At 37.4% G+C, this 10,931-nt stretch overlaps 1 protein-coding gene across 1 annotated transcript in view; it reads left to right on the forward strand.

Annotated features, from left to right (window-relative positions):
- The first annotated feature begins 5,609 nt into the window (after positions 1-5,609).
- Positions 5,610-10,931, forward strand: part of LOC131881878 (heterogeneous nuclear ribonucleoprotein L-like) — a 56,300-nt gene continuing 50,978 nt past the window's right edge. The window contains exon 1 of the mRNA XM_059228870.1: positions 5,610-5,777. The gene's annotated coding sequence lies outside the window, so the exon portion shown is untranslated. The remainder of the gene's footprint in view (positions 5,778-10,931) is intronic.

The raw sequence follows: 10,931 nt of genomic DNA on the forward strand, positions 1-10,931 counted from the left end.
CCAAGATCATAATACCCATTTTCTTCACATTTTGATAAAAACCGTTCCGGGAACAATCATTCATCTTGTACATCATTTATCCATGTCATCTTAGGATGATGTACTCGATTGTGGACGGAACATTTTGTAAAGGTTCAAGACCCTTGTTATGTAGTTACAATGGCTTGGCGAGCACCTTGCGAAATAAACGTTTACAAGAATAGCGGCAATGCAAGTATTAGATAAATGAACAATGTTTAGGCTCACTAGTAGAACATTGTTGACAGGAAACAAGAAATATTAGTACTGTTTGAAAATATAAAAGAACAATAATTTAAGAATGAAGGTTTTCATGGAGCAAAAACACTGAAATATTGGGCATCTAAATTGTAGGAAAAGTAATTGTAACGAGTACCGACATTACAGTTTTTAGTGAGTAATGGTTGTATTATGAATTAATCTTTTTAGCCAAAGTAACTAAAACTGTATGAAATTATTTCTTTTTATAGAGGAACAACTAAAACCCTGTGTTCTCCCGACTTGAGGTGTCTTTAGCACAGACCATATAATGGCTAGATCCCACAAAGCGCGAGATAAATAAATAAATGTTGGTGTCCATTGCCTCATGTGTTTTCATTTTTAACTGAGGTCGGATTTTGGGTTAATTTGTCACCGACGGCGTTCCTAGAAACCCCACGATTGTAGATCCTTCAGCCCAATCCTTGGTTCAGACGGTCACCTTGGTCTTTTTTTAGTTTATTTAGCCGCTGACGGAAATGCCATTTTTTCTTTGCGATGAGGTCGGGCCTGGGTCATTGAAGTATCAGCTGCATGGTCATGTCGACACAAATTTGGGCAGGTCACTGGGGCACTTTTCAAAACAGTATAAGTAGTAAAAAAACGAGATATAAATCTCAATGCAAGAAAAAAATCTTTTCTAAGGTTTTAAAACTTCTACTTTAAAAATTCTAAAATTTTCTAAAATAGGAAAAATAAGTCAAAAAATAGCTTTTTTCGCCTAAAAAGTCTTTTGAAGCACCTTACTGAGTAGAGCTGAGACAATCCATATAACGCAATGCTACAAGAATCATTCCTTTCACGGATAAATAAATTGAAACTCTGTTTGAATCCCTCAACAAAGAACTATTAAGCCTGCCTCAAAAGTACAAGTGACCTCTCAAAATTTGATGATGACGTCATCTTCCTTTCTTGCTTTATTGTCCCAATACCAGATCTAGTCATTGTATGATCTGTGGTCTTTAGGAATTGAGCATGGCTCAGTTTGGCTTTTAATTGTGGGCCATATGGGCTGTTAGTCGTTATGCATGTTTAATGGGGCATAAACGGATTCATTAATTCATAGTGTGTCCCCTTTTATAACGATAACAATGCCGGATTAAAAAGTTTCTAAACGTTAAGACTGATAATACCATTGAAGATGTTACCAAGAAAGATAAATAGATATAATTCGCGCCTTCTCTGAAGGCCCTTTTATCTGATAATGTCCGTTTTCAAAGGCATTTTTGAGCTTTGTTCCAACCTGGGTTCTAGAGTCAATTGAAGTGACCGTCGAGGCTTAACGTGCATTTTGTGAGTACCTTCAAGCGGTCGAGAATTCAGGCTAGTCAGAGCAATGAAGCCCTCCTTCTCTCTTGGTATCCTCCATTGCTCTCTTTACTTCCCCTCAATATTCGTAGGGAAATACGTCAGAGTTGATCCTATGGCAAATATTAATTCAAATTTAGACGGGGTTAAAAAAGATCATACCTTTTTTTAATCTTCAATGTCTGGATGTCTGGATTCTATTCTCGGTAGCGGTAAAGAAGTTGGCAAAAAAGTAATTTGAACGATCTTTGGCGCCTCATATGGGCGTTCTTTAAGTTTTGAAGTCAAATTATCCTCTGCCATGAGTTCAAAATATCACATTTGCCTCTCTTCTCACGTTTCCCACGAGAATGCCTCTTTTACTTGTATTTCCCATCTTACCATTTTGGATGATAAATTTTCCGGTCATTGAATAAAACACATCATCACAAACTCTAGTTTTCATTACGACCTTGATCCATGGTAGTTTGATCTCTATTAGAGACTCTTGATTGCAAGCTCTTGACTTAAAGGGCTCTTTTAGGTCGCGTTCAAACTCATTTCTATTGTAAACCGTTGTCCACTGTTCAAAAAGAGGTGAAATGGACATTTGAACTGATTTCGCAAAAAAATGAACTTGAAGAACTTTATGTATGTACAGTGAACAAAAAGTTGAGAAACTTTGGCAAGTGTCATGCTTGCAAGAATAGATTGGTTTATTTTTCGTCAAATTTCCATCCCTTAAGCTGACTTTTGGAATCAAAAGCAAAAGTTTAAGGGAAATCATGTCACAATTGCAACCCTACACGAATTACTGAATTGCACTAGGTGCGAAGCTTAGACAAATACATCGTTGTGTTAACACTCTTTTTAATAGGTTAATCAAGTGTGTAACGCTTTAAATGCATTGATATTTTAATCAAGTGGGTATCCCCCATACAAATCATATTGTACATGTAATCCATTTACCAGACAATTTAATGGTTCATTGGAGAAGTAAGAATGTAACATGGACAGTGCAAGGAAAATTGCGCCAATAAGATTATGCAACTACAAAAAAAAGTCCTAGGGATTGGTGGCCAATTCCAAGACCAACTCTTGTGATTGTCACTGCTTGTTTATCCAATTCGAGTCAACATACGTACTACCTCACCTTTAAAGAGCCGTGTGTGGAGATAGTGTAATGTACATATTGGGAAAAACTAGATTTTAAGATTATTTACAAACCCCAAATTAAAAAAAATGCCCTCTGGACCATCTTGGATTTCGGAGGAAAATTTGCGATTTCAAAACCTCCAAAATTACGAACTTTTATTGAAGGGAGAGGTCAGAAAAACTCATTTCTCTAAAATGCAATGCTTGTCAAATCAATCTTGACTTTCGCTGATTTTATTGCCGGTTTCTTCATATTCTTGTGGCTCTCTGCAACTGAATCGTCTTCCATAATGTCTTGATATGCCGACAAATAGATATTGGTTCTCAACCTACACGTCTCATGTAGTCTATTTTATAACGACGTATACCAAAATTGAAACAAAGGGAGAGCATATTAGTTATACCTGCTCGCAAGCGCCCAAGATATTCCATGTCTCTAAGTCACAAATGTTATTGTTAGAAATTTGAGTGAAAATTCGAAGATTAGAAATTTGAAAAATTGAATACAATTTTTTGATCCATTTTCTTTTGCCATAAATGGGGATTAATGCTTCTTTACCGTTCCTGGATTGGAATTCCTAGCACTTCAAGGCAAAAATTCATTGATTTTACTTAATTTCATATTCACATGCTATCTGAATTGGCACAAGTGGCCTTGAATTTAGGGTTGATCAGGAATTTTGATCATAAAATTGTCAACGTCTGTCTGCAACTGGATCAACACATTCGTGCTTATTATACAAGTATTTGAAATGATAAATATGTCTTTTTGATTTTATGTAATAAGTTCACTCCACTCTTAGTATTCCTAAATATGTTCTGAAAGGTAGGACACAAGCTCGTAAAAATTCCAAAGTCTCAGAATAATTTGTTCAAAAGGAGTTGCATACTAACGAAAAGGGTGCCAAGTACCATGAACCCCTCAAAGGAATATAGGTACTGGTCCAAGTTGAGACTATGGATTCCCAAGAGAAGGTTCATTTAAAATATGAGATTAGAGCGGCCAAGGATGGCTGTTTTTCTCTTTATCAAATCTAAGAGGAAAATGAAACACCCTGTTGAGCCTTTTGAGGTCGATGGTTGCTCCATTGGCAATATATATTACATGTGTAAGTTGTGGCTAAAATGCTTGGCAATCGGCTCTCAAGTGTGTTTTCTACTCCTCTGAGTTTAACAACAACAATTCCTTGCTCTAATGATGAGTCTTTTGAGATTGCTGAGGTTACATGATCATGCAGTCACAGATCAAGGTGTTGAAGAGGCTTAGAGGGATCCAAGACTAGGTTCTCAATTGGTTGAGAAGTTTGATTGGTGGCAAGAACCAGTCAGTTAGGGGTCAAGGGATCTCTTCGTGACATAGGTATAAGATGTCTAATCAGGTGTCCCACAAGGCTACATGTCAGTTCCTCTTCTTTTCATCATCTTCATTGCTTCACTTCAAAAGCTTGGTGTCAATGTCAGGATCTCTTCTTATGCAGAGGCCTGTTTTCAAACGCTCTTATCTCGCTCATCCTGGATGTTACTCAGAATAAGCACTCAATTACCACTGAGTGTATTTTCATACAGGATAAGTCCAAGCACACAAGTCCTCGGTAACACCTCTACGAAATCTCGCCTCTGATGATACAAAATTAGTTTATGCTTGGGATGGTCAAAATTCCAGTAGCTTGGTAGAGGTCCTATAACAAAGTGCTCTTGAGCTTTGAAAACCAATGGCATTTGGGGCGATTCAATTAAACACTTCATTTGTAAATAAAAGAGCTCAAGGTGTTGAGCAGTGGCGAGTTTTTTAAACGCTCGTACCTCTAAGATAAGGCTCGGACGAGACGGGACTCAGAATGAGCATCTGCTCACCAGTTTGGCGTGTGTGTATTTTCATAGCGGTTAACGTTCAAGTCCCTAACTCCTTGGTACGAGTTTTAAAAGACTGGCCTCAGGTCTCGTTCTTGAAGGATACAGGGGGGATCCTGCAAAGTAATGGTAAGTTCGATGAGCATATCCATTGAAAGTAGGTAAAGCTTTTCGAACGTAGGATTGAATATATCGGATGTTTAAGTCCAGAAATAGGATCACGATGTATTCCTACCACATTTTGACTTTAGCTCACCCATTTGGGCTCCAATGAGTTCAGTAGGTTTCCAATAGGTCGAGCAAGGTCCAAAGATGTTTTACCACGCACATTGAAGGAATGAGAGACCTCAACCAAAACCAAAATTCCAGATCAACCCTTTATTCACGGACTAGCCAGATCACAAAAATGATCAGATTCAGACATATGTGTTCTAGATAAATTTGTTGTTAAAAAAGAACCGCATTTATCTTTCAAATTAACAGAATTAGAAAAAACCGAAGAGGTAAACGAACATTTTCGACTTCAACAGCATAATTAAATTTCATTGCGTGATTTCTTTTTTTTGACGGTTCAAATAGAATTTGACGGCAAAGAGTCAGAAAATAATCCCACCAGATCAGATCATGAATATATTTGTCGATTCTACTCCTATAGGCTTAATTTAATTTATACTTGCTTCTTCCTCGTAATAAGCAATTCTTTCCCATCGCGTAGTCCTTTATTGGCAAAATAGTAATTCTCATTGACTTGACCTATCTTGGCATGTAATTTCAAAACCTAATGAAAGACATTTTTGTGGCAAAAAGAAAAGCTAGATTTTATTGCGCAAGTGGACTATACCTGTCTAATGCTTGCGTGGCATTTGAGTCCAAAAAACCGTAGCTGACTGACAATCTTCGGACTCCTTTTCTTATCACGCTCTTACATCTGTTGTCTCGGTCCACTTTTTAAGTCTGTGTGCGAACGCACGCCTGTTGTTCACTCACGTACTTACCGTGGTGTTGGGCCTGCGTGTTAGTAAGCTCAAGCAACATCAGTTGCCTTGTGGCTGTCAAACTTGTAACAGCCCCTCATGCCTCTCAATGTTTTCCTTCATTTGGCCATGTTGAATAATCTTGTCAAAAATTGGTGAACTCTTTCAGGATTGCATGTTTGTGTTCGTGATTAGTGTGGTTTTAGATTGAAGGTGTTATTTGTCTTGCACAAGGTAAGCCTTCTTTCCCGTTACGATATCAATCACAAGTATTTTCTGCAACACTTTCACCCTTGAAACATTTGGGAGATATCGTGTTTCAACCCCAACTAATTGCTGGCTGTACTTTATCTCAGGATTTTCTCTTTTTTCGTGCAATAATCCGCCTCGCTTCAACAAGTCAAAGCACCAAAACAGTCCCTTATAATTCATTATGAAGTTAAAGCACATGTGTGTCCTGTCCAGACTAAAAAATTTGATTTGGTGGACATGGACAAGCAAATGGACCGTAGGCTGCGGTTGGCATAAGACTCCTTTCACCCACATGATATGGTAGTGAATTCGAATGAGCGTTTAGGTGGTGAGATTGATGCACTTGCTTAGCAGACTCTGACCTTGGGGTTAGAAGTCGACTTAAAGCACTCAAGTCTGCATATCATATCATACTTTAGTCTTTATTCACCTTAGAGTGAAGCGAATGTGGGGAATCTACAGTGGCGGATTAGATGTAACAAAAAAGAGTTAAGTCGAGGATGGACCCTTGTGGGACACCTTAAAAAATATTGAGAAATTTACCAAAGCAATAATCAACCGTAACAACTTACGCTTTTTGATGAGTTGTTTGTCCAATCCAGTCGGGACTCTAACCCTGGAAGAGTATGATATGAAGTCGTTCTCACAACAAATGTATGGAAGATTGATTACATGTGGGAATCTGTAATTTGTTGATCCATACGCATAAGTTTAGATTGGACTAGAAAATGAGCTTGATGCCTGAGGATTTTCTTAAAGATAAATGGATTTTTTGGACAGGCTAGGTGCACTTGTATAACCCCTGAGTGCTTTACTGTGAGTGAGTGCAAAATCCTTTTGAATGATCTCCCATAAATCAGTTTCTTACATCAAGATACCGCCTCAACTAGCCAATCATCGCTTCCTTCAGTTTACAAGAAAGAGGCCTGATGCTGGCACTATTAAGTTCCTTCTTTGATATCCATTCTCCCAATTTAAAGGACGCTCTCTTTTCTACAAGTGTGTCTGCTGACTTTTTAAGATTCGTAAAATGGGGCCAGTTCAAGAGATTTGCAGATACGCAATCCTTCATTCCTGGAATTGAAGTGTTGGTGTTGCTTGTTGGACAAAATTTGAGTTAGCCAAATGCATTTCCATAGTTTCCATGTACGTTATTCTATGAATGAAGGAAGTGTTGTACACATCTGGAATGCGCTTGATGTGTCTTGATGGAGGATTTAGCCCTCCACATCCAGCTTTATTTGGAACGTGGTGTTCATTCATGTTACATTGGCCGATATCTCAAAGAATCACGCATTAACCTATATCTATAACTGGAACCTGAGACTTTCCCACGATCTTGGCACTCGTGATATGCACTTGGTCTTTTCGGAAGAATTGTGGCGAGTTTTCCCAAACATTTTGGCCAAGGTTGATCGACTATAATTGGAAAAAGGAAAATCATCCTAGTGTTCAACCCACCACACTCGGATGTTTCATAGAGTAACTTCTCAAAGAAAACGTGTGCCGTGACTTTGATTCAAAGGAAGAAGACTTTGAGCCTCTGATGGTTCATGAATAATATTAGAAGATAATTTTTTCGTTTTTTCAGTGATCAATGAGTTTGCTTCCAATTTTTGAAAACATGATCGGTTTACGAAGGGGATGTGAAGTATGAATTTTTCTTTTTTTTTTTACTTCAGGAAATCTAATTTGATCTCAACAATGCAATATTTAATGGTCCGCATTTAGTCAGAATCTTCCGGAATATCGTTATCTTCGATAAAGCCTAAGATTTAACGATACCTTTAACTTGTGAATCCAGAGGATTCCAACAACCATCAAGGTACGTCACCAGCTGTCAAGTTGATTATCCGACCTGTTTAGTACAATACGAATGCAGATAAGCTTGCAAGTTTGTTGTACGTTAAGCGTTGTTCTTGTGGTTTCTGTTCTATGGAAATCATCTCTCCACACCCGCTGACCTTCCAAAAAGCAAACTCAGTTGTGACTCATCCCATGACTGTGCATTGACAGTCTTGCCGATGACCTGAATGATTGTATTCATCTCACCCACTATCATCTTTAAAGAGGGCAAAACACTTCTGTCGGCTAATACACTACGAGAGAAGCAAATGAGTTCGGATTGCCAATTGACCATCAGATTTTTTTCCGCCAAATGATGACCAAAAGTTCTCACAAATCTATAGCATAAGAGGGAGAATATCATCTACTAAACTTCTAAAAATAACATTTATTGTATGGTAACTGGTTGTGACCGAACCATGCTTGGGAACGATTTCCTAGCTAGACATATGATGATTATAAGGTATTTGGTATTTTCAAGAATTTGAATTTCCCGCTTTTGAACCTTTTGAGACAAGGTTTGGTCAGGCATAGTTTAAAGGAAATGTTTTAGGTCACGTTAAAAATTGAGCAGGGATTTATCTAATACGTAGAATCGTCAGAAGGGAATGGGAAAAAAGTCTTTACCAAATTGGGTCTCTGTTCTAAACAAAAGAAGCCTAATTGCTCCTTACAAGCTTGTTCTCTACTGAACTGCCTTTAGGCCGATCTGTGAGTTCAAGTGATATGTTGTCTGTCGCTGGGTTGAGAAAAAGACCGTCGAGACAGGGTGTCCAACTCCAAGGTCTTGAAGTCGTTCCCAATAATCTAAGTGGCTTACGCCAACGATATGTTCATATGAAGCTCCGTGGCTCCTTTTTAATCTTATTTAGCCCTGGGTCACTATTAAGCAGAAAATGTTACATCCCCACACCTCTTACTTGTTTTTCTCAGTAAGTTAATTCTTGATTAAGTTATAGTCTCATTTGAGGATCTCAAATCATAGCTATAAGATAAATATTCACCTTGCTCTTCAAATATATGTCAATTTCTTGAGCCAACGTAAAACCTGCCTCAAAATAAGTTTTCTTTCCTTTGCATTGGCTACTTCACTACCTAGATACTCCACTTCTAATGCAAAATAACAAGTTCTTTTCATTACTCACTTTGTCCTCCATTCAACCTTAATAAAGTTCATTGTGAAAAAATTTAGTGGTTTCTTTTTCATTCTCTACTAGACGATGGAGATAAAAGGAGGAAAACTTTGGTGTGACGTAATCGTATCCTGATACCAAAGTCTTCCTACCAGTCTGTGTGGGATTGAATATCAAATCGAATACTGTTGCCTCTTTTGCCTGGCATTGACAGCCCTTCAGGATTATTATACCTCGGTATTCAATTTATTTCCCTTTAATATTTGTACCGTAGACAATATTCAGCGAGGAGTTGATCTCTGCTATTAGCGGCATTTGAAAAAATCAGTCTAATAAAAGGTCTGGAACCAAGCTCTAGTTCAACCATTTATTTCAGGGCTTACCATGTCCGACAATTTTTAGTCTTTGGTGGATCAGGAATTATTTTGCTATTTTACTGTTCTGAGCAACTCAAAGGCATAATGCGTAAAAAAGAGTGATGGCATAAATGAAAAGTGAAACAAAAAGGCAAATTCTGTAAAGTGTAGACATGTGATTATGTAATTTGATAATGGTGGGATTACACTCAAGGTTCATAAGTCAGTTCCTATGTAAGTTCATGAAATGCTAATGCTATTAACACAGAGTAAGTTAAAATCATTTTTTTGCAAGGGAAATATTGAATAAGTATTTTTTGGATTGAGGCTTGATATGATTTTTCCTCAGAGGTGCAACCATAAAAACGAGGGCAAATTTTAGAAAATTGGATTGCAATTGTCAAGAAAACGCCATGAACTAGCATGAAATAAAGTATCAACAAAAACCATTGGAACTGATTACGGTGTACGTACACGGACAATTTGTATCGCAGTTTTGTTTCTCAATTGAAAACTGCACCCTGAAATGCTGCGACCTTTTTCAATCATTGAGTATCTTCATGTCAAAAGATCATTTCGTTATCAGAATGGAGCAAGGAGGGAACGAGTTATCAAATTTTATAGATTTTATCTCTTGTAAGGGGTTTGAAGCATAACATAGGAGCTAGGTTGAATAATCTGCAATTTACTCAAATTTGTATTGTAAGTGATCATGTGGCAACATTTTTGGAGTGAAATCCGCATCAGAGTTCAAAACTTTAGTTAACCTGATTAAAGCTTTTTCCCCTTTAACTAAAAGGTAATTTTAGTTTTTTTTTTTAAATTAATTTTAATTAAGTTTTGTGTGGTGAAACAAGTCATTTTTGTGCAATGCTGAAACTCCGACAATAAGGTTAGGTTAGGTTAACGCTAGGTAATGGCTAATAACTACATATTTTGGGCGTCACAAATTGTTTCAGGTTCCACGTCGTCCTTCGTTCGTTGAATTATAAACTTGTCGCCATATTAAGAACTTTGGGACTAAAATATGATAATGAGAGGCAGAGCTTGAAATTACTTTTGCACTTGCAATTTTGCCTTTTGCAAAAATTTGTCGAAATTGCTCTTGATCACCCTTTTTGATTGGAAAGACATTTTTTCCCCACATTTTGCTTTATAAAATGAGATGGAGTAAACAATGCACAGGAGTAAGGCACACTGTATTGAATGGATTGGAGTTGGAATTGATGGGAAATGCGTTGTTCTCTAATGTATTTGAGGCCTAATCTATTTTTGAACGCCAGAAATGAAAATTTGTTGGAAACTAAAGTTTGTATATGTAGATATTGCCGGGATCAATATATATATATTTGTTTAAGAGGACGTTTTATATTTGGTATCAAATTGACGTGGTTTACTTTTTTGTTATATTGGTGTAAATGCCGTCCAAGACATCCCTATGAAGGGTCTCCAAAAATAACTGAAAATATTGTAAAAGACATGGAAAATTTGCAATGTTAGACACTCTTAAATTGATTTATAAAAACATTTTTATTGCTGGGGAAAAACCATTTGACATCCAACATACATCAAAAGCTTTTTTCACGCACTTGTTGGGAATTTACATTTACGTATTGGTTAATGGAAGAGGTTGTAGACTCGGGGTATTAATAGAGGGAATGCACTCGGTTCAACTTAACAAGTATCTTTATTCATAGCGAGGAAACTGAACATGTGGTCGAGGCCAAAGGTGGATCGGGAGTCCCCAGAACCTGTTTCCTTTAGTCATAGATCGGAGACAGTCTGGGGAGAAGGAAGGATTG

Source organism: Tigriopus californicus, chromosome 6 (assembly GCF_007210705.1).
Source record: "Tigriopus californicus strain San Diego chromosome 6, Tcal_SD_v2.1, whole genome shotgun sequence".
Taxonomy (NCBI): Eukaryota; Metazoa; Arthropoda; class Copepoda; order Harpacticoida; family Harpacticidae; genus Tigriopus; species Tigriopus californicus.